The 25,208-nt window shown below is 38.7% G+C and overlaps 1 long non-coding RNA gene across 2 annotated transcripts in view; it reads left to right on the top strand.

Annotated features, from left to right (window-relative positions):
* LOC122225913 overlaps positions 1 to 19,097 on the top strand; it is a 64,460-nt gene extending 45,363 nt beyond the window's left edge. For both annotated transcript variants that reach the window (XR_006205433.1, XR_006205432.1), the window contains 4 exons: positions 3,199 to 3,350; positions 10,999 to 11,099; positions 14,918 to 15,121; positions 19,031 to 19,097. This is a non-coding gene — a long non-coding RNA (uncharacterized LOC122225913). The remainder of the gene's footprint in view (positions 1 to 3,198; positions 3,351 to 10,998; positions 11,100 to 14,917; positions 15,122 to 19,030) is intronic.
* The last annotated feature ends 6,111 nt before the right edge of the window (positions 19,098 to 25,208 follow it).

Here is a 25,208-nt window from a genome sequence, read left to right as displayed (position 1 = left end):
TGTGACGATGCTTCCCTCTCGGTGGTTTTAAGACCCTGGTGGAACTGGAGAGTGTTATGCTAAGTGATATAAGCCATACTGAGAAAGACAGATACCATATGTTTTCACTCTTATGTGGATCCTGAGAAACGTAACAGAAACCCATGGGGGAGGGGAAGGAAAAAAAAAAGAGGTTAGGGTGGAAGAGAGCCAAAGCATAAGAGACTTAAAAACTGAGAACAAACTGAGGGTTGATGGGGGGTGGGAGGGAGGGGAGGGTGGGTGATGGGTATTGAGGAGGGCACCTTTTGGGATGAGCACTGGGTGTTGTATGGAAACCAATTTGACAATAAATTTCATATATTGAAAAAAAAAAAAAAGACCCTGGTGGTGGAAAGAACTAAAGACAATGTAGGGACAATACCTAGTGTGTGAAAACAGCCAATAACTGTGAGCTTGCTATCTTTATCATTGGCATGTATGTGGCTGGGATTCAGAAGGATAAGTAAAATTCAGAGACCCACACAAAGACTTGAGGGGCAACAGCAGAAGTAGAAGGCAGGGCAGTGAGGGCAGGGCAGTGGGGAAAATTTAGGGAAAAAATATGAGCAGCCCAAAAGAGAGGGCATAGAGTCTCAAACTAGTTGTATCTTTTAAATTCAATATAAGCACTAGATCTACTTTTTTAGCTTGAAGCTTATAGGATTCAATACCCTCATAAGAATTTTTATACAAAATAAGGTACAAAGTGAATGGTTATTTCAAATGAGGATATAAACCAAAACATGTTATATAAACTTTTAAAGGCTGGCAGACTCCAAAAACATCACAAAATTTAGGAAAAATAGCATAAGATGATTGTGAACCTAAAAGGTTACATACCACTAAATTGGATTGAAGTATACTCTGAACAAAAATTCTTGCTATAAAGATCCAAAATACTCCCCCCCCCCCACTTCATCACCTCCTGACAAAGATGGGTATATCTGCAAGCATAAAGACATGGTGGATTTATTTGGGTGAAAATATCTTACTTTTGCTAATTTTACAAAGGCATATGATAACATGGACGTGATGCTGGATCTCCTGCCAGTGAGGAGCCCTCAACATTAAGCCTCATTAAACTTGTGGCAAATCACCTCTGCATGAGGACAGTAGGAAGACTGTAGGTGTGAGTCACTGGAACTATTGCTTTAGGAAGATAAATGTAGTGTGGTCATAGCTAGAAAAGCAACTGAATATGGGGAGAGCAACATTTAGAATTCAAAAAAGTGAGAGACATCAGAGAATCAACACTTATTAGATGACTGACAAGATAAGAACAATGACAATACAGGGAGGAGCCCAAAGTGCCAGGGACGCTGAGCTCATATGACTGAGGGAATATACACTAGAGGCTTTGGCAAGGAAACAGCTACTGTCTGTAAGAAAGTCTGTCCAGGGGGGCGCCTGGGTGGCGCAGTCGGTTAAGCGTCCGACTTCAGCCAGGTCACGATCTCGCGGTCTGTGAGTTCGAGCCCCGCGTCGGGCTCTGGGCTGATGGCTCAGAGCCTGGAGCCTGTTTCCGATTCTGTGTCTTCCTCTCTCTCTGCCCCTCCCCCGTTCATGCTCTGTCTCTCTCTGTCCCAAAAATAAATAAAAATCATTGAAAAAAAAATTAAAAAAAAAAAAGAAAGTCTGTCCACTTATACTGGTCATGGGCTTCAGGAGGTCAGCACACCCAAAGGCTGGAGAGGAGGGAAAATGCCCCCTTTCCAGTGTGATTGACCACATCAAGCACAGAAATAGAATGAATACTTATTCAAATGCTTATGGTTAGAAACCAGAGAGAGATTGAGGTCTTCCTATGGCAACACTATGACCAGGGTCTAGGGATACCCAACGTAACCTAGGCCCAGTTTTTGGGAGACCCCGAAGAAAAATATGCTCTTAGCAACTAGAAGGAAAACTATTCCTGGTTATTGTGATGGCTTTTTGCAAGTCCTTGGATGGCAACTGTAGTAATCTGGGATCCACCACGTGTAGAACTCCTTTAGCTCAGGTTAGAAACCTTCTCCTTAAATCGAATCTGGACTCCCAATCCCAACCATGATAGGGGGATGGAAGCAGATGGACAGTGAGAGGCTGTTTGCCCACAGTGCCTCTGCTGAGCTGGTCTGTAGAAGCCTGGGCCATAGCCCCATGTGGCTTCCAGGTGAAATGAAGAGCAAGCATCCAAATTAAGAGCAGGTAGCTGTCCAAACCCAGGTAAAATGAGCACTCCAGCCATGGAAAGGAGAAGCAAGGAGGGGACCACATACATATTCTGTCTTCAGCAAGCAACTGGACTCAATCTACCATCTTCCTTGACACGGACTAACCATAGAGAATGATTCCAACTACTTGGTAGCAAATTTACTTTCTCCTCACATCCACTGGCAGGCAAGCACTACTCTACTTCACAGATGAGCTGATAGGCTCCAAGTTTATCTTATCTAAGACTATGTAGCTATAAAGGCAGCAGCAAGCTAATAGTAATGATAGGTAACACAGTATTGTAAGTAGTTCCACTATGTTAGCTCCCTTAAGCATCACTACAACCCTAGAAAGTAGTGATGTCGTAACAAGCCTCATTTCACAGGTGAGGCAACTGAGGCATAATGAAGTCAGGTAGCTTGTCTGGATAAGAGACCAGGATCTGAATGAGGGCGGTTAGGTTGTATAGACCATGTGATATTCACCATGTGCTCTCCAAGATTTCCAAGTATGACTGCTGAGTCCACAGCCATCCTTTTTCTCCAGTCTACCACTTTGACCTACATTCAGAGCTAGATTCCCCCTCATGTAAAGACAGAGAGTATAAATCTGTCCCAAGAGCCAGTAGGAGAAGTAGAAAGAGGAAGGAGCATTTTGCCGGTAAGGTACATTTTTTTGGAAATGCAAAATGGAGATTTGTAAGTGTCCCTGAGGAAAAGGAGCCCTTAGGGATTTATTTGTCCTAGAAATGTAGATTTGAGAGTCAGCAGCAGGAGGGAATAGTGAGAGCTATGAGGTAGAATCCGCTCGTGTATAATTATGTAATTAAAATAATGATACCTTAGAGTCATTTACTACTTTAAAATTTTCAAAACACTTTAACATATATTATTACACCTAATCACCTATAATATTTTAAAATGTAAGTGATACTGAATATGCTGCAAATTACAAAAAAAAGGTTTGAATGTGTTTCTGTTCCAGAGATAAAAGAACAAGATGACACAGGGAGGCAAGGAAACTGGCGAATGTTGATTTTATGCCATGTGCCAAGAAAGGTGTGAGATGTTTATGCCATTATTTTACTCATTCCAACAAAAAATATATGAGAACAAAACCACGTCCTTATTTCACAGGTAAGAAAACAGACTGAGTTTATGTAACTTGCCCAAGGTCACGCAGCTAGCAGGTGCTCAGGCCAGGTTCCCATAGGTCTGTCCAACTGTGGAGGTCATTTTCTTCTGCAACACCACAGCGTGCTTCTGTTGCAAAGTCTTTCTGGAGGTGCCAGGCCCTCATCCAGCACATGGCACCTGCCCAAATATCTACTTGCCGTTTTGGTGCTTCATAGCACCAAATTCAGGTGGTGCTAGTATTCATTTATTAAGCTCTGTCCATTCTAGATACATATCACTCAACACATTCATACAAAATGAAAAGACTGAAAATCTGGAAGTCTGTGTCAATGCACGCCCCATGACCATAAAACTTCCACTCCAGATTTAAGCTCAATTCATCTTGTGATTAACTTCCACACGAACAGCCTTTGCTCTAGAATCAAGCTGCATCCCCATCAGTGTTGCTATTTCTCATTCACTAAGACTTGCTGAATTAACAGATTTTATCTGCCTCCTCCATCTCTTCCATATTCTGTAATATCTGTCTCCCAGAACTTGTGTTGATCTTTGGAACTCATCATTTTCAACCCTGACACCTGCTGTGTCTCCTCTAAGCTCAGTCTCCTGCTGACTGAGCCTGATTGTTGGCTACTTTTGCTAAGAGATTTTAGGGGTCAGGAAGGCCATTCAAACAAGCATGACATCATATTAGATCCAGACAGAAAAAAGCCTACCATGCCATTGAATGAATGTGTTCGTTGGATCCAGTTTTCCCTGGGCCAGACCCTTTTCTGGGTGGGCTCCAGGCTACATGTTCAAAGTTACTTTTCAAACATCTAGAATAAAGAGTCTTGCATTCGGTCAATATGCTATAGTGGATAAGACTGACTGGTTCAAGGTGAGTCTTGTGTTCAGATCCTGCTCCCACTCCTTACTTAATGTGTAAGATTGGACAATGTGTCTTAAGATATTTGAGACTCAGTTTCCTCATTTATGTAATTGAGAGAATATCTACCCCAGTGTTCTTACACGAATTAATGATTGTGAAACATATGTTACCTATGGAGCACTCAATGAGGCTGCCACTATTAAATACTTTTATCACTAAAAGTTACAGGCATAAGATTTTTAAAGATTTATCAACCTGTTCAAAATGTTATTGTAGTTGCCTAGGGAGTGAAGTGTGATTTATTGTAGTTGCCTAGGGAGTGAAGTGTGGTTTCCAAACTTTGCTGCATGTTAAAATCACCTGGGGGAGCTTTTCAAAATTCTGATGACCATCCCATTCTAGTGTATTTGGAATGTCTGAGCAATCGGGGTGCCTGGGTGGCTTAATCGGTGAAGTGTCCAACTTCAGCTCTGGTCATCATCTCTCAGTCCGTGAGTTTGAACCCTGTGTCCGGCTCTGTGCAGACAGCCCAGAGCCTGGGAGCCTGTTTCAGTTTCTGCCCCTCCCCGACTTCGGCTCTCTCTCTCTCTCTGTCTCAAAAATAAACATAAAAAAGAAAAAGGAATGTCCGTGTGTGGGAAGTAAGCGTAGTTTTCGAAGATCCTCAGGTGATTTCAGTGTGCCACAAAGTTTGGAAACAGCTTGATAGAGTTGCTTTCAGTTCTTCAACTTCTATCTCAAGGACCAGTGTCTCCCCACACTCACCCCCATGGCCCACCAGGGAAGGGCAGTGACCCTGGCTCCCTGTTCTAGTCTGCCGCCTTCCTTCTATTGGTAATGCACCCCATCATTAGAAACGGTGTTGAGCACTTCTTCAGTAAAATGACAAAGGCAGAGGATGGATGATATTAAGCAGCGGGCAGGTAGGAGGCTGTGGAGACAACAAATTTGGCAAAATAGGGTGTGAGGGATGTAGGCCTTTGGTGGCTGCAAGATGGTAGGAGCAGTTATTGAAATCCTGGTCAGCCCCTCTCTAGAGTCAGAGCCCTTTCAAAGCTTTCAGAGTAATTTCACTCCCACTTTTGCTCCTGCTAATGGGCTTATGTAGGATTCTTCCCGGGGTGGGGTGGGGGAGGGGAAGGCTGAGCTTTTCAACTAAAGCTTACAAACATTGCTCCTTCTCAAAGTAATTAATGAATACGGGGGATTAAAGGTGCCAGAGAGGGTATTCTTGGGATGACTGTCAAAGATGAACAAAGCCAGACACTAGCTAAAAGTGTAAGGACAGATTCCAATCAGGAATATCCTATGGCAATAGGGAAAAGAGTCCAATGTGAACTGAACTCGACTTTGATTTGTGCAGAGGTGACTGGGTGTTTTAAAGGGAGAGTAGGGGATACAGAGGGGACAACAGGGGGCTCAGTAGAGTCAGAAAGTGAAAAATGACAAAAAGCAGGAAGTGGTTGGTCCACGTGAAACACATCTGGGTTTTCTAATTATTGCTCGTTAACATTAGGCTCCTAGCCTCCCACTAGACTGAAAAACAGGGGCCCTATCTTTAGATGTTGACTGGGAGAAAGAGAAATTTTTTTTTTTTTTTTTTTTTTTTTTTTTTACCAGCTTTAAGTTCTCTAAGACAGGCACTTGAAGGGGATCTGGGAATATGATAGGGATGCAGTTTTAAGCTGTTAGAAACTATGTTAGTATCTGCTCGAGCCTTTATAGTGTTTTGTACAAGATTGAGGTCTGGGGGAGAAGAGGGCTCAGAGGAGCCTGGCTAGAGTTTGGTCAAGGGGAGAGGTGTCAAGGCAGAGGATTGATGAGTGTCATTTATAACCTCTCCCTATGTCAGCAGGGGCCTTTCTGTCAGCCTGCAGGAGTCAAGTTAAGCAGCCATGTGCTGTGTGCTGCCTGGTGCGGAGCAAAGCGAGTAGTACAGGCCTGACTTGCAATCAGAGAGGTCCTGCTACGCCATCTCAGGACCTCCTCTTGTTTAGCACTGACTCAGACCACCTCTCTTCTCCTTCATATCAAACCTGTGGTTCCACTTGGCCTCTCTAACTGTTTGGCAGGTAGGCACACAGGAGCTCCCATAGAAGTGGTGCTCCTGGCCTTCGAGGCCTCAGCCCACTTATCAAGATCCACAAGCCCTCAGGGCCCGAGGAGCTGCAGTGTTGCCATGGCAGCACAACGAGGCTGGCCTTTCCTGGACTCCAGGTCCACGGAAGTATTTTTTTTTTCTTTTTTTAGAATTTTGCAGAAGAGGAAGAACCCCAAGCCAGGTTATCCCACAAACCACTACTCTATGGCAAGATGAGAAATACTATCACTTAGCTATTACTCCATAGGTTACAGTCTGGTCAGTGCAGGGACCAGTCTCCTGAAACTGTGGCAGGATGGTGGAGGATGTATATGCTTGGACTAGACTCACTAGGTGGCATCACAGCTCTGCTTCGCACTGGCCAAGTGACATTGGGCACTGCTTCTCTGTACCAGCTTCCAATCTGGACAGTGGGATATGCTTGTGCTAATTATATGATCACTATGTAAAAGTATGTAAAACTCTTCCTGATATATATAATAAGCACCTTCTAAGTGCTTGCCGTTATTATCCCAAAGTTTTCTGTAACCGGTCTTTCCTTTTGGCAACAATTTATGCTGTGGATTACACATTTCTCTTGAAATTTCTTTTCTTTTTTTTTTCTTTAAGTTTTTTTTTTATTTGAGAGAGAGAGCAAGTGGGCACGGGGGGGAGGGGCAGGGTAGGAGGGGAGAGAGAATCCTAAGCAAGCACAGAGCTTGCTTGTGATCTCACGATGATTTGGGGCTTGATCCCACAAACCATGAGATCATGACCTAAGCTGAAATCAAGAGTCAGATGCTTAACTGACTGAGCCACCCAGGCACCCCAAAATTTCTTATTTTTTGTGATTCAGTCTTACTTCTTATCTTCTGATTTCTGCCTCTATCCTTGTTTTTATTCCTTCTGGTTTCCCACCATCCAGCCAAATTAAACTATCCCAACATTTTGTCAATGGCCATCTCTCTCTTGATGTCTATATGTTCCCTTCAAACAAGTTCCATCTCTTCCTATAGCTCCTTCTCTCATGACAAGGTAGATGACTCAGCTTCTGCCCTGCCTTCCTTGAAATCTCACTTTTTTGGCTGGAATTTATATATTGATTCAGTGGTTGCTCAGCCTTGGCACCAGAAAGACTTTGTCTGGGTTTTGCTAATGAATGGTATAATTAGCAAATTACTTATTTTCTCCAAGACCTTCTCTCCCAATAAAATGGGGGTAATAACAAGTTTCTACTTCATAGAATAATTGTAGGCATTAGATGGATATTTCATATCAAATGGTTGGCAAAGTGCCTGGTATATAGAATGTAGCTATTGTGTTCAACTTCTCAAATCCAATGTGTCTAAAACCCAGATTACTGTCTACTTCCTGTAAAAAACCAACTCCTCTTCTAAATTTCTTATTACTGTTAATAGTACTATCATGTTCTTAGTCACCTGTTTTTTGAGTTGAGTCATCCTTGACTCTTCCCTCATTCACTCCACACCTGAGGGGTCAGCAAATTCTGTTGACTTTTGTTCAGGTCGCAGAAGTATCTATTGTTTTCTGCCTCCTCATTCCCCATTTTTATTGTCATTGCTCTATATCTTCTTTGGTCTACTACAGTAACCCAATAAATAATTTCTTTGATTTTAGAGCTCCATTACCTTTATTGGGATCATCAATTGGTACTGGCAAAATCAGGATCACAGACAGTGTTAGAGGCCTGAATAGGATGTGTGTGTGTGTGTGTGTGTGTGTGTGTGTGTGTGTGCACGTGCGTGTGTGTGTGTGTGTGTGTGTGTGTGTGTGTTTAAAAATTTAACACTAGGGGCGCCTGGGTGGCCCAGTCGGTTGAGTATCCGACTTCAGCTCAGGTCATGCTCTCACAGTCTGTGGGTTCAAGCCCCGCGTCGGGCTCTGTGCTGACAGCTCAGAGCCTGGAGCCTGCTTCCAATCCTGTGTCTCCCTCTCTCTCTGCTCCTCCCCCACTTTCACTTTGTCTCACTCTCAAAAATAAATAAATATTAAAAACATTTTAAAAAATTAAAAAATAAAAATAAAAATTTAACACTGAATGTTCTCAGTATATAACAAGTCCCACCAGTTCCTTTGTTTTTTTATTCTGTTTGGTGCCTCAAGTATTTTGGGTTTGCAACCTCTCTTGATCCCTGTTAGCCCTTTGATGATGTAATGAGCAAAATTGTCCAAAAATGACCCTGGCAGTTAGCTGGGACTTGGAACCTCCATCAAAATTCAACTTGCTAATCAGTCTCTTCCTCCCACAGAGGACACTGCAACATCTCATGGGTTCCAAGGTCTCCAAATTCTAGCTATTTGCCTTCCTATAAATAGCTGGCATCTCAAATTCAGACTCTGTGTAACTCAATAATCTGTGCATTCACCCACTATGATGCTTAATTTTATGTGTCAACTAGACTAGGTAGGCCAAGAGGTGCCCAGATTAAATGTTATTTTCTGGGGGTGTCTGTGTGGGTGTTTCTGAATGAGGTTAGCATTTGAACCTGTGGGCTCAAATCTTGTAGACTGCCCTCCCCAATGTGCATGGGCATCACCCATTCTGTTGAGGACCTGAATAAGCAAAAAGGCAGAGAAATGAGGAATCCATCCTTTCTGTTTCCTGCCTGACTGCTTGAGCTGGGACATCTGTCATCTCCTTCCCTTGGACTCGTATTTACATCTTCAGCTCCTCTGGTTCAGACTTGAATTAGAATTACACCACTGGCTCTCCTGGGTCTCCAGCTAACAGACAGCAGATCATGAGACTTCTCAGCCTTCATAATCATATGAACCAATTCCTCGTAATAAATCTCTTCATTTATTTGATATCAATCATATCATATCATATCATATCATATCATATCATATATCATATATACTGGTGGCATAATATATAATTTGTTCTGTTTCTCTAGAGCACCCTGACTAATATATCCACTGACGGGCTAATCCCCCATACTTATCCTTTAACAATGGAAAGTGGACTATCAACTACTGCGGGGGTACTTGTCAAGCTCAGAGCTGCCTTGAACCCAACACACATTTCTGTGGAATGAAAGAAGAATCAGGGCTCTCATAACTACTTTTTTTTTCCTGTGGCCTATTTAAGCTTCCCTAGTAAAGGCTGTTTTTAATGCATACCATGGGAAGTTGTGAACTTTGTACCAAACCTTAGTGTATTACTGGTGAGAACCCAGAAGTGATCTACCTTGTTGAAACCACTGCTAGCCTGTCAGGTAAAACTTTTGACCAACTTCTCTCTCTTGTTTCTTCTTCCATTAGTCCTTCGAGTTAATCTTTTATGCACACTGAGGTACTTACCCTTTTAAGTCACTACCTTGTGGTTCACCACTTCTACCCTTAGTAAGCCCTCATCCAACTCCTGTCTCTTCCTGTGTGAATCCTGGCCACCTTCCACCATCTATTTTAAAGGCTGTCTAGGAAAACTTCCCTTCAAGACCAATTCAGTTAAGGTGTCTTCCCTAGATATTCTTATTCAAACCATCCTTATGGCACCTAACACACAGTGCCTTGGCTTGTGAACATTTGGATGCATGTTTTGTTTTTGGTTTTGTTTTTAATCCCTTCTCCTTCAGAAATAATATGGCTGTTACTTATCATCATATGTCCCGTGGCCAGCACCTACTGCTCTGCTTGAAATAGTCAATAAATGTGTGGTAAAGTAGGACTTCTGTGTCAGCACGTATGAAGGAAAAGGTGGTCCATTGAAATGTTGGGGGCTTTCAAAATTAACACAAAGCTTTTCTTGGATTTTAAAGACTGTACAAGCCAATGATTTGCTGAATACAAACTACAACTACAGCCTTTCTCTGCTATTCTGACTCACTGGAGATTATGTCCTCCAGGCCTGAATGTCTGGCAAGTACTCTGAAATGAGTTTTCTGTGGTTGTTATTGTTGTTTTTCTAAGCAACACACAGTGAATAACCCTGATATTTTTATTTGTGTTTGGCCCTTAAATTAATCTTAAAGTAAGCAGTTTGGTTAGGCAGTGGTACAAGCTTCCTAGCCAGCCTGCTTATCAACAAACCAGCTGTTTTCTGTATGTCGGCCACCACACCTATTTCACTATTTTACTCTTTTATATTAAAATAGATTTCAAGTATGAGTGAATACTTGAAAAGAAGTCTGCATGACAAAATGTCTCTCATCTTATGTAAAATAGGGCTGTATCAACAGGGTGTAAAATGTCTGGATTTAATGTCAAAACAATCTCAGTATTTGACATAAGCCATACATCTGCCAAGTATTTTCCTTTTTCTCCCACAAGATGTTTGGTATCCTTTAGAATAAATTTTCAGATTTATGATATTTGGGCTGATTTATTCTGGCCTAAAATAGGGATAAATGGAAAGCAGAGCTGTCTATATGCATCTAGTTTTTTTGACCAAATTCAGTTGGACATAAAGTGACTAAAAATTCCACTTCCAATCAAGACTAACAAGGACTGGCTTAGCCTTCTGTGTGCACTGGATGTTTGTGCCCCCTCACCCCCGCTGCAAAGTCCTATGTTTAAGCCCTACCCCTCAATGTGGTGGTATTAGGAAGAAGGGCGTTTGGGAAGCCATTAGGTTCAGATGAGGTTATAAGATTCAGAGTTCCCATGGTGGGATTAGTGTAGTTATAAGAAAAGGAAGAATGACCATCACACTCTCTATCTGCCCACCATGTCAGGACACAGCAAGAAGGCAGCAGCCATCTGCAAGCCAGGAAGAATGTCCTCACCAAGAACCCAGTCTGCTGGCATCTTGATCTTGGACTTCCCATCCAGAACTGTGAGAAATAATTATCTTTTGTTTAAGCCACCCAGTCTATGGTATTTTTGTTATGGCAGCCTGAACAGATTAAGAAACCTTCCTGTCTTAAACAATTAAAAAATTAGACAAAATATGCAAAGCAATAGTCTTCAGACTCTGAACAACAGAGTATGCATAACAATGATCCTCCAGAGAAAGGATACAAACAAGATAAACCCTGTGATTGTCCCAGCCTACTGAATAAAGAAATTTTTCAGCATAAAATGTAACAGAGGGAACCATAAATGGAACCTGATAGTCTTTCTGTGTTGAAGAAAACACGTTAGGATTTCAGGGAGACCAAGGAAACTAGTTTGTGGGGCAGAATACCAGAGACAAAATAGCTTCATAAGGAGAGATTTCCAAAGATCTTCAGAGTTTTCCTTGGGTCTTTACTGAGTTTTTACTTGGGTCTTTCCTTGGGTCTTTCCTATTGGTCAGTGCACATTAACAAACAACCAATACCTAGCAAAGAACCATCACAAAGAAATAAGAAGAATAATACTTGGAGTTCACACAGGGCCAGGAGCAGTTCTACCTGCCAAAGTGGAAATATTTCCTAATAGAGGTGCATCAGGTGGAGTTTTCAAAAGGATATTACCTTACAAGTAGGATAAATTAGCCCCCAAATAAAGGCTGTTCTACCTCCAATTAATGAATTTTAAAAGCAAGTCTGAAAAGGCTAAAACAAGTGGTTTAACTGCATCCCAGAACAAAGCCCCAAACTATTTAAGGAAATACAACACACACACATGCAAACCCACAAGACAACCCAGCATCCACCAACATAAAATCCACAATGTCTGGCATACACTGATAGTGTCACATATACCTAACTCATTGGGGAAGGAAGAAATACACTGTTTCTTGACTGAATGAGGAGAATAACTTGTGAGCTGTACTTTTAACCTTTTATTTGGTGAGGAGGATACAGTGGGGAAGACTAAGCTAGGTTTACATTGCTCTACTATCTCTGTCTCATAGTCTGTGGGTGCCAATGCACAGCATCTATTGTTGTAGCCTTGATTTGACATTGCAGAACAGTAATATTTACTTCTCTGTCACTATCTCTGAAAACTCTATGGAGAGGAAAATATATATGACTGGTTGGATTTCAATGAAAGGCAGAAAAATAGTATATCCCACCATTTATGCCACCAATAAAATACATTAAAATTTTTTCTTTTAAATAAGATTTTTCTGAATTTGTAAATAGCAAATAAGATATATTTCTTATATTATTCTCTTATTTTAAGAACAATAAAATACAACAACTCACCATGTTAAGGCATTGAATCTAAAGCATTCAAAGTCATTTAGCATGCAGTGAAGGAACTAGCAGATGATTTGGAGCCAGAGACATCCAGAGCTGGTTCTACTATTTATTAGTCCTATGACTTGGGCAATTTATTTAAACTCCCTGAGTCCCAATATATACCTTTATAAAATGGAGATAGTGACACCTAAGAGGGTTATTGTACAGATTAAATGAGGTCATGAAAATAAAGAATCTCTCTCACTCAGCTCTTGGCACTCAGTAGGTGATCAACAAATGTTATTCCTCTCTTCTTCCATTCATATATCATTCTTGCCAAAATATCTTAGTATAATTTAAAATTTTTAGCCAGTAATGAGCAGATTCATAGCTTTACTCAGTATTTGGAAAAATAAATTTGATCGCTTCCTGATCAAGATGGCAGACACATGCATGCCAAAGTATCATTAAAACTAGAGTATGAAAGTACAAAATGGAATAGCTCCTTAACAGAATGGAGAGAATGCATCAGCAAATCAGACATTTGGGAAAGTGAATGGGACTATATTGACATATAAGCCACCGTTCAAGAAAAATCCCAACAAAGGAAACATTAGGAATATGTGTTTTCTGGTGGAATCCTGGCAAGGCTTCAGACTCAGAATAATTAGGTAGGGAAAACAGGAAAAGTTGTATGTGCAATAGAGAGTCAAAGACAGCTAGGCATTTTAGGAAAAGAAAGGGCTTGATAGCAGAGTACCAAAATGAACACACAGATTGAACCAAAGGAAAACAGATATAATCCAGTGGAGTTGAAATAACATTTTTTTTAAATTCCAATTTTTATTTTTAAAGAGAATTGAGAAGATAATTATATTCATTATAAGAAAACGACTAGGAAAAAAAAAGAGCATTGAGAGAACACAGAAGGTACCTGAACTAAAAACAACTGACAAAAGGGTAAGAAATCAAAGTGAAGAAATCACATAGAAGATACAGCCAGTAGGCTCTTAACTTATGATTTGGATAGTTTATTTATGTAACAATTTATTTAATTTCCAATTAGTTGAGAGTTAAAAGTATGGGAGGGAAACTAAAGATATGAAGTTAGAAGATCTATATTTAATAAGAATCCAATATTATGGTTTAAAAGCTGGAAGATTCAGTGCATGCTGAAAAGTTAAGGAGGAATAAGGAAGATTAATTAAGGTGTAAATTACTTAACGAAGAAAAAGAGAAGAAAATTTACTGGAACTAGAGAAAAATAGAAGTGTTTAACTGAAGTATGAATGAGACAGAGTTGAAATCCAGACACGTGCTTATGAAATTTCACACCATGAAAGATAGAAGATCTGAAATTTTCCTGAGAGAATAAAATACCTCGATAGTAAATAATCTATAATTAAATTGGTATCCAAACATTTCTCAATAGCACTAGATGCTAGAATAGTAACTCAAAATTATATAAAAACAAAATCCTAACCATACACAGCAAGCCTGCATCAGTCAGAGTAGGCTATGGAATGCTGAGGTAACAAATGGCTCCACATGCTTCAGTTCCATGATCTAAGTCCCTTACTGGTTATGGCTGTTCTGGGAACAGAGGAAGAGTATACCCAGAAGAATGACTGAAAGATAATAGTGACCTCACTCATCAAATATGATGACATAAAAGCTGGAAGATTTTAGTTACATCATAAAGAAATCATGGTTTCGTCTACTCAAGAGAATAGAGATGTGATTAGCATCCATCAGACAAAGAGCTGTATGAGAAAGTCATGCTTGAAGTATAAAGCAAAGCAAAATGTGGCATGCTTTCAGCAATTGATGGAAAACTTTAAAAGATAATTATTTTGACTGATGCAGAGCACATTCTCCTTTCATCAGCATATTCTATATGATGTCAAATTTTCTTTCTTTCTATGGGTTCAAGTGCACTACTTGGTCCTAAAAGGAGTAGCATTTGGATAATGAAAGTATTAGTACTGCTTATTTGCATTCAGATTTTTAGAATCTCAAACTATTGAGATACCTGAATTAATTATGGTCTTATACTATAAAGCAAATTTCATAAATTGGTAAGTTTCTTAAACTGATTTATCAAGCAATAGATTCATATCCTTGTTGTTAAAATATTGTTAACCAGCAGAAATCTAAAAACACGAATACCTAAAGATGGTTACCTGTGAGGTAATTGGAAGGGCAATGGCATAACTTTTTTCATTGCATTTAATACCATTATGTGCACACATTATTTTTATAATAAAAATAGTTGACTAAATTAGAGCAATTATGAGCAAATTTAGATAATTTTAAAGTAGAGTGCCCATAAGCTATCATAATTTACTTGACAAAGTTACTTGAGAAATAAATGAGATAACAAATTCAGGAATGATTAGCATATAGGAGAGACACATCCACAGAATTTTGTTGTCTATAGTTTATTTACAATGTATTAATGTCTCATTCCACATAGAGCCTAGTCTTGTTCCTTTAGTACTCAGATTTATCTCCTCCTTTGACTGCCATGTCTTTGTTGTAGGTTGACAAGTTGATGTCCCATGTAACTAGGATATTCTTATCAAATACTTCCTTTCATTCAACCATGTGATAATTTTTGGAGAACTCATTATGTGCCAGGGGCTAGCAACAGTGCCTATTCATATAGATATGCTGCCTTCAAGGAACCTACAGGCTGTCAACAAGGAGGCAATTTCAGGACACTGTGGGAACTTCTAGGATCAAGGTAAGTGAAAAAGATTTTCTTAATTCAGCCAAGCAAGATCTTAGAGGTGTCCCAGAGTGAGTGAGGTTTGAGTTCTTGGATGGCGAGAAACTGGTGGTCAAAATAGGGTGAAGGATTGGGTATGGCTTTCTAGAGAGATGGAGTAGCAAACATAAGCCATGGAGGCACAGACCAGACAGAGTTTGGGGAAACAAGCAGTCTATGTGCCTGGTACAGAAGTTTCATGTGAAGGAATGGATGAGGATTAAGACAGAGGTGGAAATAGCTCAGTCATAGCAGACTTTCTTTTGGAACATTATTCTGGAGCTGTTGCTTCTTGAAATAGTAACTGGATGATAGAGACCAGAGTAATCACTCCCTGCTCAAACCTTTCTAGGACACATACTTGGAGTCTTCATCTCTTTGTCTTTCACTCATTAAAAATGTCATACATTTCATTTTTCTTCAGTAAGGCTCTACATTTCAGGAGCCAGAGACTGTGATTCATTTGTATCTGCAATAAATGTTGATCCTGCTCTTGGTATACAGGACTTCTAAATATATAATTGTTGCATCAAAATGTTTAGGGACATATTTATGGAATGCAATGTGATAGATATGTGATAGCCTACTTAGGATATCAGCTAAATGGATAAATATAGTGTGGTTATTTATTTATTTATTTATTTATTTATTTATTTATTTATATATTTATTTCTTTCACATGAATTTTGACACATCTGATCTTATAATATTTTTCTTTTGGGGGTTACTGAAATTTTATGAGAAATACAAGTGAAATCCTACACTACTTTCTCAATTTAGTTTTACATTCAGGACTTGCCCTAAATTTAAAATGGAAATGATTTCATCAGAATATGCTTACATATTCAAAAATAACATCACTATAAAATGAATGTTAAAAATAGCTTTTTGTTGTCTCGTCTGTCCAGACTGCCAAAGTATTGTGGCATTTTGAGCAAAGTCTAGATCCTCATTTTCAACTGAGAGCTTGATTTGTCTTCTAAATTCTGGGCTATGTATCAGCCAGACACCTCATTAAAGCCTAGGTTTATTAAAATAGAGGAAGTGGCAACTCCTAGCATTGCTTTTATAATGTGCATTATCTATAACAAGCCCAACAAATAGAACTTGAATGGCTGTAGAGTAAGGAAATAACTAATTAGTTAGATGAATTATAATGAAATAAAAGAAGTTAGAAAACACAACCTGAATAATATAAGGGCAGAATGTTTTGTATGCAATCACGAGGGAACTCTAGGAAATATCATATTAGTTCTAAATAGCGTAAAGTGTTGAGTTCCTCATGGCTGAGCAGATAATAGCTGATTTAATCACTTTTACTTTTGATTTAATTATTGTTAATGTTATAGTAAATGAAATTCTGGGTTATTTTATTATGCAAAACAGCCTTCCTGTATGTCCCCATCCTACTACCTGGACCACATGTCTGGACATAAGTGCTCAATATACATTGTTGGGATGCTTGGGTAGCTCAGTTAGTTAAGCGCTGGACGTCAGCTCAGGTCATGATCTCATGGTTCATGGGTTTGAGCCCCATGTCGGGCTCTGTGCTGACAGGTCAGAGCCTGGAGCCTGCTTTAGATTCTGTGTCTCCTTCTCTCTCTGCCCCTCCCCTCTCTCAAAAATAAATAAACTTTTTAAAAAATTAAAAAAATATATGTCCAACATTGGTTGCTTTGCATCCACATCTATTACCTTGTCCATGTGATACATCATGTTCATATGGTTTCCTCTGACTATCCCCACTACAAAATTTTCCCTTCTTAATATTCACTGAAGGAATCACCTAACTAGTTATTTATTGCAGTTATGAATTTGTGGTCACCGACTTTAACCAGACTGTCACGTCTACTGTGTTTCTTTACTCTACTCTGTCCTACTTTCTTTAATCTTCCAACACCTACCTCTGTGGGACTCACAGCAGAATATCTAGTCAATTTCTTTGAATAAACAAATGCTACCAGAAGCAAACTATTTCAGCTTCTTGTTATGTAACTTCAAACCTCCCTGCTCTTAAACCCATCCGTTCTGCCTTACCTCCTGTCAAAATGAAAGTCCCTCCTCCAACTGAAGGCTAATCTTCTTGGTAAGCTGATGCCTTCTCAGAACTCACATTCTTTTGATTATCTTCTGTCTTTTTGGTATCTTTAACCTCTCCTTTTCTACCAACTTCATATCCTAGCTTTTCAGTATGCTCCAGATTTCTTTGTTTAACACAAATAAACACACTTAGCCTGTTTTCACTGCTAGCTGTTACACTCTGGGCTCCCTTTCATAACCAACTCTTCTTGAAAGTATTTTCTTCACTGTCTTCAGTTATTTACCGTTTACTTATGTTTCCACTCATGGCAAACTACTTTGCCATGCCCTGTGTAGAGACTGCTTTGCAACATCACCAATAACTTATTTGTCACATAATTTAATCAGACACTGCAGTTCTCGCTAGCTTTAACTCTTGTAAACAGCATCTTACTCTTTGACACTGCAGGAAGGAGTTAACAAAGCAGGTCTGATTATCCTTAGGCCTGCCTTACAAGGTTGGCACCATGATGAATCACTAAATTCCACACTTGAACCTGATATTGCACCATGTGTTGACTAGCTGGAATTTAAATAAAAATTTGTCACAACAATAACAAAGTTGACTCTGAAGAGGCAGGCATCTGGGAACTTGGATTTTAGGAGGGTTTCTATCATTCCCAAATGATGAGTGGCTTTCAATACCTAAACTGCTTGTGCATACAATAGGGTTTATTCTGAACACCAGCTTTCCTTTGGCAAGTCTGGAATTTTGATGTGTGCTAGGCTGAGAGTGCCTCCATGACTAGCCCCGAAAATTCTGGCCATTGAGTCTTCTAATGAGCTTCCCTGGCAATGTTTTACTTATGTTGTTATAACTTGATGCTGAGGGAATTAAGTATGTCCTGTGGGACTTCCTCTGGGAAAGCATACTTGGAAGCTTGCACCTGGTTTCCTCTGAACTTGGCTCATGTGCCTTTTCCCTTTGCTGACTTGGCTTTGTATCCTTTCACTGCATTAAATCATAGTCATGAGTACAATTATGAGTCATGAAGGTCTCACTGAATCCTGTGAGACCTTCTAGAGAATTACTGAACCTTGGGGTGGCCTTTGGAGGACTCCAATGCAATTACCCATTCCTTTAAAAAAAAAAAAATCTTTCCGCACCTCCAGAAACACACTTGACTGGTTTTCTACCTGCCTTTCTATATCTTTCTTACTTTATTTTTTTAGATCCCCTTTGTTATTCCCATCTATTTAATGTTAATGTACAGTGGGCTTTTTCTCTTGGTGATATTTCAATCATTACAGTATTATCAATGACAGCTTTTGTGATAATAATTCCCAAATTTGATCTTCTCTCCAGGACTCCCTTCTGAGTTTCAGATTCTTATACCTAATTGTCAAATATGTTCACTTTTGTGGCTCACAGATTTATCAAATATAATAGTTCCAACACCATACTCTTACTAGCCTCCTCCAAATATTTCCTCCCTAAGACTTTCTTACACCCATAGTAGTACCACATCCAAACCATCCACTCATTCTAATGTTACTACCTCTAAACATTTCTTGAGTTCATCTACTTTTCTCTAACATACTACCATTATTTTCTCCAATGCACAATCACGATCCTAACATACTCTGTGTCTTTCCATTTCTTGATCTATGTAGGCTGAACTGTGTCCCCTCAAATCCGTATGTTGAAGTCCTAACCCCCAATGTTAACTGTATTCGAGGATGGGGCAATTAAGGAGGTTCATTAAGGTTAAATGAGGTCATAAGAGTAGGGCCCTAATCCAATAAAACTAGTGTCCTTTCAAGAAAGGAAAGAGATATCAAATCTCAATCTCTGCATTTGCACAGAGAGAAGGTGGCCATCTGCAAGCAAGGAAGAAAGGTCTGACCAGAATCCAACCCTGTCAATTCCTTTATCTTGGACTTCCAGCCTCTAGAACTGTGAGAAAATAGATGTCTGTTGTTAAAGCTACCCAGTCTGTGGTATCTTGTTGTGGCACCCCAAGCTGATTACTAGAAATCTATTTTCCATACAGCAATTAGAATAAAATTTAGAAACCTAAAGCATAGGGGCGCCTGGGTGGCTCAGTCGGTTAAGTGGCCGACTTCGGCTCAGGTCATGATCTCACGGTCCGTGAGTTCAAGCCCCGCATCGGGATCTGTGCTGACAGCTCAGAGCCTGGAGCCTGTTTCGGATTCTGTGTCTCCCTCTCTCTGACCCTCCCCCGTTCATGCTCTGTCTCTCTCTGTCTCAAAAATAAAAATAAACGTTAAAAAAAAAAAAAAAGAAACCTAAAGCATAAAGATAACATAGCAGGTCATGTTACTTTCTGTTTAAACTTTCAATGGCTTCCTGCTGTTCAAATGAAATCCAAATTTCTTATCATTGCCTATAAAGCCATGTATGGTAAACCTTCAGCCTCACCTTGAACCACTCTGTCCTTCCTTTCATAGCCAGTGCCAGTGGCTCTTTTTCATTTCCTCACATGTGTCCAGATATGTCTCTCCTCGGATCTTTACACATACTGCCCCTTTGCCTAGAATCTTTTTCATCCCATTTTTTACATGGATGCCTTCTTAACCTTCAGTTACAGTATAAATTACACTTTCTTGGAGACATCTCTCATACCACCTTATCTAGGTGAGTTAACTCTATCACTATTAGGAGGCTGTTTTCCTCACTGTAGTAATAATAAGCTGTATCATATATTTACTTGTTTATTACCCATTCCTCTCTATTCTGTATAAATTTCACAGAGACAGTAACTATGTTTATTCTCTAATACAATGCTAATTCCTGCTGTAATGCCTGCCACATAATAGATAATAAATATTCATTAAAAAACAGATATATGTATGGATGGAAGGGTGGATGGTTGGATAATTGTCTTAAAGAAATTTCAAAATGCCAAATTTAAATTCCTTAAAATAATTTGTAAGACCCTCCATGATCTTGACTCCTGATGATTAGTTAGTGGGCAGCTAAGTAAGAAAACGTTGGTGTTGGAATTTGACTCTCCTAAATTAGAGAACACTGATCTGATCCTAGAGACATTAACTGATTCAGTATTTTTGGGGTAACTACTTATGATAATTACTATGCTAGCTCTAGGGTGGTCTGTCCCTAGTCCCCCATCACCTCACAACTATGTACAAATATATTGACCTCGCTGTACTTCCACCAAGGGTTGATGTTCCCTTTCTCTTGCCTTATTGTTCACACATACTGTTCTTGCTGCCCCAAACACTCTTTACAGCCACTTTCATCTGGCTAATCCTTTTTGTCACTATGGTCTTGGCTTAAACATTTACTTTGAAAGGAATGACTTCTTTGCCCCTCAGTTAGTCAGGCCCTCCAGCTGCAATTTCTGCTAGGTCCCCAAAGTTCTCCATCACACCTCTCTCCTCACAATGTCATTATTACTTGTCTTGGCTCTTCCTTTCCATTAGTCTAGCAACTTTATGGAACTAACGACTATGACACACTTGTGCACCATTGTATCTCTAGAAACTAGCAACGTGGCAAGCAAAAAACACCTACGAGATTAGATTGATATTCTGTAAATTAACAAGGTCTGATTCTAACTCCAGGACTTTCTGGCTCAACCAACTACCAACTGGTGGTTGTTAATAGGAAGATTTTATTCCCAACATTAGCTTCAGAACTAAGAGGTTTTTAAATTGTGCCTTTAAAAAATGTTTCACAATGTTTTGAAGGAGCAGTCTTCATACCAAGATACTTGATTTTCTACCCTTCATTCAATCCCTCCTTTATCCAGTTGTTTCACTTCAGAAGCAATAATCATCCAGCAACCCAGAGATTTTTATGAACATTTAAATGAATAGAAAATAGAATATTCCCATTTTGCTGCCTTTAATTTCTTGGCTCCTTAAAGACGATTTAATTAATCCCAGTGCTTTCCTGAGAAAGCAGGCTTCTAGACCCTCTGGGTTTCTCTATATGATTGCAGTGTTAAATAAGACTAGTTGTTACCCTTGTCCTAAGACTATCATTTTGCTAGTAAACCAAGGTTGCAGTGAAGCTGATGGAAAACAACATTAAAGAGTATATGCTCAAGAGGCAGAGAGGCCTTAGTTACTGGAGAGTTGTGGACTGGAGAATGTGCAAGACATTCGTTGATTTACTGGGTGCATTGGGTGAGTTGACCAAGTTGTGTGCATTAGACTTTTTACTGACCTGAATTATATTCTTAAGTCTGATGATGACACACATTTCTCATGTTTCACTTCAACTTTCCTTTTCTCTACTCTTTTTTTTCTCCTGTAGTCCTGTATGCCTTTCAGAGTCCCTTCCTTGACATAGAACCTTGAATACACTCTAACAACTCTGCCTTATTTATCTACTAAAGTTGTTCTTCTGATTCCTGTTTTTGAGCCTCATAATCTCATGTATGATTGAGTCATTTTTGTATTCTGACTGGAAGACAATTTATTAGTTCACCTTACTTACCTTTGTAATTGGTTAAATGTGGCAAGGGAGAATAACAGCCCAAAGCAGCTTAAACAAACTAACAAATTGGGAGCATTTATTGGATTAGGAAGCTAGAAAGGATATGGGACTTGAGGAAGCACTGTACAAACCAATGCCTTACCTCATGGACCGACACCAGGATTCGAATTCTCTCAGTATCTGCATATAAAAAAAAATCACAAGCTAAACGTCATCAAATAACAACAAAAAAAGTAATGTCTACCTCTTGGACTAGTCACTTGCTCAGTGAGAAGGGATATGTCATTTGGCCATACTTGGGGCATGTGCCCATTCCTATAACCTGAGGAAAGTAGATTAAGGAAGGATGGTCCCCTAGAGGGAGTGGGGAAGACCAAAAATGGGCACAGGCTGATGTGCTTAAGAATACTGAGATAGCAGAGAGTTCATGTGCTGACTTACCCAAAAACTAGCTGAATGGCTTACCCTTCCTGTTTCTCAGTGCTCTCTTTTTCCTTCACACCCAATAGATTAATTGTGAGTATCAAGTATCATGACCTAACTAGCCAAACTATTTGAAAACTTCTAGAATGTTGTACATAATTAATGTGTTTACCTCTTCCAAGTTGTGTTTGTTGACTTTTAGCTTTTTTTTAAATTGAAATATAGGTGACACAAAATGTTACATTAGTTTCAGGTGTATAAATAGTGATTCAAGAACTCTGTATGTTATGCTATGCTCACCACAAGTGTAGCCACCATCTGTCACCATACAACACTATTACAATATCATTCATTATACTCCTTTTGCCGTACCTTTCATCCACATATTCATTCCATAACTGGAAGCCTGTGCCTACCACTCCCCTTCACCCATTTTACCCTTCCTTACCTCCTTCCTTCTGGCAACCCTCACTTTGTTCTCTGTATTTACAGATCTATTTTTCTTTACTCATTTGTTCTGTTTTTGACATTCTACATGTAAGTAAAATTAAATGGTGTTTATATTTGTTTGACTTATTTCGCTTAGTATAATACCCTGTAGGTCTGTTCATGTTCTCACAAATGGCAAGATCTCATTCTTGTATATATACATACATACTACATCTTCTTTATCCATTCACCTATCAATAGATAGACACTTATGTTGCTTCCATATCTTGGCTATCGTACATAATGTTGCAATAAACACAGGGGTGTATATATCCTTTTGAATTAATCTTTTTGTTTTCTTTGGTAAATACCCAGTAGTGGAATTCCTGGATTATGGTATTTTTATTCTTAATATTTTAGAAAACCTCCATACCATTTCCTACAGTGTCTATACTGGTTTATGTTCCCACCAACAATGCACAAGAATTCCTTTTTCTCCACATCTTTGCCCACGCTTGTTATTCCTTGTCTTTTGATACTGGCCATTCTGACAGGTGTAAGGTGATATTTCACTGTGGTTTAAATTTCCATTTCCCTGATGATTAGTGATGTTGAGCACCTTTTCATGTGTCTATGAGCCATCTGTATATCTTCTTTGGAAACATGTCTATTTAGGTCCTCTTCCCATTTTTAATCAGATTATTTGTCTTTTTGGTGTTGAGTTGTATAAATTTATTATATATTTTTGGTATTAATCCCTTATCTGATATATTATTTGCAAATATAGTCTCCAATTCAGTAGGTTGTACTTTTGTTTTGTTGATGGTTTCCATCATTGTGCAAAAGGTTTCTATTTTGGTGTAGTCCCACTAGTTATTTTTGTTTTTGTTTCCTGTGCCTAAGGAGATATATCCATAAATAGGTTATTAAGGCTGATATCTAAGAGATTACTGCCTATGTTATCTTTTAGGAGTTTTATGGTTTCAGGTTCACATTTAGGTCTTTAATTCCTTTTGAGTTTATTTTTGGGTATACTATAAGAAAATGGTCCAGTTTGATTCTTTTGAATGTAGATGTTCAGTTTTCCCAGCACCATTTACTAAAGAGACTATGTTTTCCCATTATACATTCTTGACTGCTTTGTCATAGATTAATTGACTATATAAGAGTGGGTTTATCTCTGGAGTCTCTATTCTGTTTCATTGATCTATGTGCCTGTTTTTGTGCCAGTACCATACTACTTTGTAGTATATCTTAAAATCTGGTGTGATACCTCCAGCTTTGTTTTTTCTTTTTCAACATTGCTTCGGCTATTTGGGGTTTTTTGAAGTTCCATACAAATTTTAGCACTATGGGTTCTAGTTCTATGAAGAATACTATTGGAATTTTGATAGATTATATTGAATCTGTAGATTACTTTGGGTATGGGCATTTTAAGTATATTATCTCTTCAAATCCTTGAGGATGTCTCTTTCCATTTATTTGTGTCATCTTCCGTTTTTCTATAAATGTATTTTAGTTCAGGGTACATGTGTTTTACCTTCCTGGTAAGTTTATGCCTAGGCATTTTATTCTTTTATTCTTTTAGTTGTAATTGGAATTATTTTCTTAATTTCTCTTTTTACTTCATTATTAGTGTCTAGAAACACAACAGACTTCTGTATATTGATTTCATATCCTGCAGCATTACTGAACTTATTGATTACTTCTAATAGTTTTTGTGGTGTCTTTAGGGTTTTCTCTAACCAGTAGTATGTAATTTTCAAATAGTGACAGTTTTACTTCTTCCTTACCAACTTTGATGCCTTTTTGTTTATTTTTCTTGTCTAATTGCTGTGGCTACAACTTGCAGTTCTGTATTGAAAATAAAATCCTTATCTTGTTCCTGATCTTAAGAGAAAAAGCTTTTAGCTTTTAGTATGATGTTATCTGTGGGTTTTTCATATAAGGTCTTTATTACATTGAGGTATTTCCTTCTAACCCTAGTTTGTTGAGTGTATTTATCATGAACAGTTGGATTTTGCCAAATGCTTTTTTTTTGCATCTATTGAGATGATAATATGATTATTATCCTTTATTTTGTTGATGTGGAGTATCATATTGAATACATTGTGGATTTTGAACCATCTTTGCATCTCCAGAATAAATCCTACCTGGTTGTGGTAAATAATCCTTTTAATATGTTGTTAAATGTGGTTTGCTAATATTTTGTTGAGGATTTTTTACTATATGTTAATTAAGCATATTGGCCTATGTTTTCTGTTTCTTTTCTTTTTCTTTTCTTCTTTTTTTGTGGTATCTTTTTGTTTTAGGATCATGGTATGGTGGCCTCATAGAATGTATTGGGAAGTTTTCCTTTCTCTTCTATTTTTTGAAATAGTTTGAAGAGACTAGGTATTAACTCTTCTTTAAATGTTTGGTAGAATTCATCTGTGAATCCATCTGATCCTGGACTTTTATTTTGGTTACTAGTTCTATTTTTTTCTAGTAATTGATCTTTCAGATCTTTTATTTCTTCCTGATTCAATTTGGGAAAATTGTATGTTTCCAGAAATTTATCTATTTATCCTAGATTGTCCAGTTGGTTGGCATGTAATTTTTTATAGTATTCTCTTATAACCCTTTGTATATGTGTGGTGTTTGTAGTTACTTCTCATCTTTCATTTATGATTTTATTTACTTGAGTCCTTTCTTTTTTTGTGA

This window comes from Panthera leo, chromosome C1 (genome assembly GCF_018350215.1).
Source record: "Panthera leo isolate Ple1 chromosome C1, P.leo_Ple1_pat1.1, whole genome shotgun sequence".
Taxonomy (NCBI): Eukaryota; Metazoa; Chordata; class Mammalia; order Carnivora; family Felidae; genus Panthera; species Panthera leo.
Note: the sequence above shows the minus strand (reverse complement) of the source record. Positions and strands in the feature narration are given on the sequence as shown.